The sequence below is a fragment of the Arvicanthis niloticus genome, chromosome 1 (assembly GCF_011762505.2).
Source record: "Arvicanthis niloticus isolate mArvNil1 chromosome 1, mArvNil1.pat.X, whole genome shotgun sequence".
Lineage (NCBI taxonomy): Eukaryota > Metazoa > Chordata > Mammalia > Rodentia > Muridae > Arvicanthis > Arvicanthis niloticus.
The window spans coordinates 144,190,939-144,196,256 of record NC_047658.1 but is presented as its reverse complement, the minus strand read 5'-3'; positions in this window follow the sequence as shown (position 1 = coordinate 144,196,256).

Sequence of the window (5,318 nt, the reverse complement as noted above, 5' to 3'; positions counted from 1 at the left end):
TCTCTCTCTCTCTCTCCCTCCCTCCTATAATAATGGTAATACTAATTATATCTAATTAAGAGTACTAGGAATGAACTAGGGTAGAGCTCACTGGTAGAGTGCTTCCCTGGCACGTGTGAGAAGTTTTTGGTTAAGTTCCAGGCACTACGCCCTCTTAAAAAAAAAAAAAATCATTTATGAGGGGAGAGGTTTTCTCAGCAAGGAAATGATACATTTGCTAACACACACAAGGGCCGATGAAGGATGAAGCAAAGATGATAGAAAACAGGACATGCCTTCACGGGAGGAACTAGTTTTCAGCTGGTGTCATTACCTTGATTAACTCAGTTCATCAAACATTTAGTGCCCAACCCCCCTGGGCCAGGAATTCCAGTGGAGGCAGGCGCTCTTCTCCATCTTGCTGAGAGAGGGGTTGGGGCGGAGGGTGGGGGTGGGGAATGTAAATTTTTCAGAACAAAACTTTGTAGGACACATAAGCACTTTATAAATAAAGATTTTATGGTCTGGAAAACTAAACCACTCTCTATTGTTAGCAGCGGTTATGATTGAATCTAAAATGTCTCCCACTGTTTCCATGCTTTAAATGCTTATTTCCTCACTGATGGAGCTATCGCAGGAGGATGTGTAGCTTTTAGGAGAAGGAGCCTGGCAGTGGAAGTAGACCACTAGAGCTGGCCTTTGGAGGCCGTAGCCAGCCCCTGATGCACTCTCTGCGTACTGGTCCTCCATGATGTGAATAACCTCATCCACACACACACACCCACTGCCATAATATGAACTACCCCATCATGCCTTCCTCTCCCCATCATAGTGGACCAAAATCCTCTTAAAACATAAGCCAAAATAAGTGTAATACCCAGGGCCTATTGTGGTAGAGTTTACTAGGGCCTAGAGGAAACATCATCCTAACTGTTATTGTGTTTTTATGTTGGTATATAAGCATCTAAGTTTGGGAAGACTATAATTCTAGGTGCTGAAATCTGGTCTTGTCTTTGCTGGATAGGTGTTTTGTTTCTTGGTTTCTGTTGCCCTCTCTGGTTCTTAGGAGGGTGTAGAAGCTGTGTATGGCCTGGTAAGACATTCTTCTCTGATCCTGATAGGTGTGGCCACTGGAGATTTGGGATAAAACGTGTTTCCAGGTATTGGGAGCTGACACTTTTGAATGGGGATGGGGTGGGGGAAGCTGTGGAGGTCCACAGGAGGGAGGAAAGATTCCATCAGGATCTTCTTAGTTCCCTGGGAATGTGGATAGAGAATAAGGAGAGGCAACAACACATAGTCTGCTACAGCGCTGCGGATGAGACTGGGGACTGGATGTGGAGGAGGAGGGGATGGAGAGTGACAGTTTGAAGCTCTCTCACCTGCTTCACTGGTCTACTTGCTTCTCTGGCAGCTTGGCTGGTGGGTTTCCAGAGAAAGCCTGATGGTTGGGGGCTGGGATAACAGGATGAGTGGGAGGAAGGCTGGAAGAGAAGATCTGTGTGATCAGCTGGAGATGGGGGCAAAGAGGAGTGGAGGCCGCAGCAGGTGGTCGTCACAGCAGATGGTCCCCTACAGAGATGGGAGTGAGACTGTGGAATTGGATTTGGAGGAGCAGAGGGAGAAGTGGAGGTCTGCAATTAGCATACCTGCTTCCTTCCTTTCTTTAAGGTGCACAGAGTGATGTCTTGACATATGTCTCTTGTTGTACATAATGAAATGATGACTATAGTCAAACAAATCAATGAATCTATTGTTCCATAGTTGTTGTGTGCCTGGGGTGGGGGAAGGGCGCATGTGTTAAAAAAAATCTAAAATCTACTCTTCAGAAAAATGACAGCATGTGATAGGGCATGATAGGGCATTGTTAACTCTAGTTCTCGTGTTACACCTCAGCTCTCTAGACTATAACTGTAACTTTGTACCCTTTGCAAGCCTCTGACTTGTTACCTGTAAAACTCTAGTAATGGCGGGACCTCCCTCACAGGCTGATTGTGAAATTAAAAGAAAGAACATCTATAAAGTGCTTAAAATAGTAAATGGTAAGGTCCAAAACAAATATGAGCTTTATTGCTGTGAGTTCAGTGATTTTGTCTTATAAAAAAACAATTTAGGGGTGCATATAGGCTCCTCCTATTAAAAGGTGAAATAAAATCCAACGCTAGCTAAGAGTTACAAACCTGTTTTGTTTTTTTTTTTTTTTAAATTACAAAACCATTATTTTTCTGGAACCTAAGTTGAAAACTAAGTCCTGGTAATACTTGTGATCTTTGGACTGTGGCCATCGTCTGTTAAGAGTGTGTTCTGTTGGTTTTCTGTCGCTATAACAAGATATCAGAAGTAAAGAGATTACAAGAAGAAGATTACTTTGATTCCAGTTTCAGAGATTTCAGTGTTACACTGAGGAAGCCAGAACCATGTGGCAGGGGAATTTTGTTCACTTCATGTTGTCTGTAAAAGAGTAAAAAGGAGGGGTTGGGGTTCCAGTGACTCCTCCAAGGGGCACACCCCTAATGACATAACTTCCTATAGTGAGGCCCCACCTCCTGGAGGTCCCACCACCTCCCAGTGGTGCCACAAGCAGTCAGTCAGGTCATTAGTGTATCGACCTTTGCGGAGCATAAAAGATCCAAACCATAACCCAGAGCCACGGCCTCCTGCCTCGGCTTTCTCCAGAATGCTATCTTGTTCCTGATTACCGGCCTTTCTTATGGACAGCTTTGAGGGGAGGAGTGTGAATCATAAGTTACTGAGTAAGAAGAAAAGGGAAGATTCCTGATAGTCAATCACACATAATGAGAGCAGCTGACATTTAAGAAAACTGAGGACAATTCCAACTTAGAAGACACTGAAAAAGGTTGTTCTTTATGCTAGGATCAAACTCAGGAGCTAGTCCAAGCTAGAAAAATTCTCTACCAATAAATTACATTCTCAGCCCCACCCCACCCCACCCCACCCCACCCCTTTGTTTCCTTTGAGACAGGGTCTCAGTATCTGGCACAGACTGACCTTGATTTCAAACTTGGGAGTCTCTTGACCCTACTTCTAGTATTGAGACTGCAAGTACAGGCTACCACACCAGGCTTGGAAATACTGTAACAACAGTATAGCGTGACACTTAGGCTGTGGTTAGGAGACATACCTGGCTGAACACTTCTTTCCATCCAAAACAGACATGTGTAAGATGGTGGTTATATGAACAGCAAGTGTTCAAGGCCCACTTTTACCACTTGTTATATGACCTTGGGTAACCCGACTGCCATTGTCCCTTTGCATAAAAGTGAGGTCAATATGACTGCTTTATAGGGCCATGAAGAGAATAGAGCCAAGTGGTGTGTGCAAAAGGCCCAGGACAGTGCCTGCACATATGTGTGCTCGCCAAGGGGAAGCTATTAATACTCCGTATGCAAAAATCAAACAGTGAGCGTGTTTTGTACAGAAACCTTCTGGGTTTATTCTTTGAGGGCTACACAGGTGGTATTGTTTACTTCATCGTTTTAAGTTGACTAAACTTAACTCTAGAAATGAAGTCTAAGAAATAAGCCAGCTGGAAAGTGTCGCCAATTCCCATTCTTTTCAGTTGGGGACTGGCAGGAAGTCTCTGTGCACCGTTTGTAAAGCTTGTGTCTTGAACCATCATGCATGTTTCCTATGCTGCGCTGGGTCTTTCCATTCTCAGTGTTAGCAAAACCTCGAGGTGTTGGGAGCTCCGCCTTCATAGCCCACCCACTTAGGGTTGGCAGCGGAAGCAGGGAAGATGCTCTGGTGTCCAGGCAGGGGCCGCAATTAGTAAGATTTAGGCTGGATTCCCGCTCAGGTGAGTCCTCCACATCAGCTGCTCCCGTATTCTCTCACTCTAAATCCACAACTTCAGCTGAAGAGACGAAAGAATATTTAAGCAAGATGGCTTCAACAGGGTTCATCTTTGATCCACGAGACCAGGACGGTATGGGTTTGGCTCACAGTTCTTTCCCGATCTCAGTGAAGCTTAATGAATAAAGGTTTCAATAATTATTGTCGAATTGGTTTTTAAATTATTATATATCTTTGCCTGTGTATTTGTTTGGTGGGTGGGGGGGAGGATGCATTTGACATAGTGTGTACTGGTGGGGGTGCTGGGGGGGGTGTTAAGAAACAACTTACAGGAATTAATTCTCTCTTTTCACCCTGTGGCTTCTGGACATTGAACTAGGCTTGTTGCACTTGGCAGCAAGCACCCTTACCATCTGAGCCATATTGCCAGCTCACTGAATTGATTTTTGTTTGTTTTGTTTGTTTTTTGAGACAGGTCTCAGTGTAGCCCTGGCTGTGCCTGTTGGTATCAGGCTCTGAACCGAGTGACATCACATCTAGGCTACCCCCCCCCCCAACATCGTTGCCCAGGCAACCTCCATACAGTCCCAGAATCCACCTGGCTACCTCCCACCTTCACCTGGGAGAAGCTGTGTCACTGCCCATATAAAACAGGCAGAACCTCCTGACCTCTCTCTCTTCTCTTCCTCTCTTCTTCCATCTTCTTTCTCTTCTCTTCCCCCCGCCCCATCTTTGCTCTATCTCCTGACTAAACCCCACTTGGAACCGTTTGGTCTGGTGTGGTCTGTTCTAAGCCCTGCACGGACAGTGCTTGAACTCCCTCTGTAACCAAGCTGGCCTCAAACTCAGAGATCCACCTGCTTCTGCCTCCCAGGCACTAGGATTAACGGTGTGAGCAACCACCGCCTGGTAGACTTGATTTGTAATAGAGGAATAATAGTGTCAATCGCTGCTTCCTTCCCACAATCATGATAGCCTTTCATTTATAGCTTAGACCAAAGCAATGCTTCCATTTTTCTTTGAAACCCATAGAGCTGTGCGGGACAAAAGGCAATAGACAGGAAGTTTGATTAAAATTACAACAAGCAATGTTTTATCGTTGAGAACTTGGGCTTTGAGGGATGCCTCAGTGGTTAAGAGAACGCTGTTCTTGTAGAGGATCAAGGTTCAGTTCCCAGTGCTCACACATGCCTGTAACTTTGGTTCTAGAGATGTAACTCCCTTTGGTCTCCAAGAGTATTTACATGCACAGAATGCACATAAACTCACACACACACATAAATAAAAATTAATCTTTTTTTTTTTTTTTTTTTTTAAAACATGAGCCTTATATACCAGATAACCACCTGAGCTAGGGACACAGAATAAACTGACTTAAGGTGTGTTGAGTTTTTTTTCTTTCAGTACTATAGAGCTAAGAATGTCACCTGGCAGAGTTATTGAGAAAATAAGATGACAGTATGACAGTATATGGACAAAGTATTTAGCACAATGTCCAGCATATAGTAAACACTCAATAAATGGTA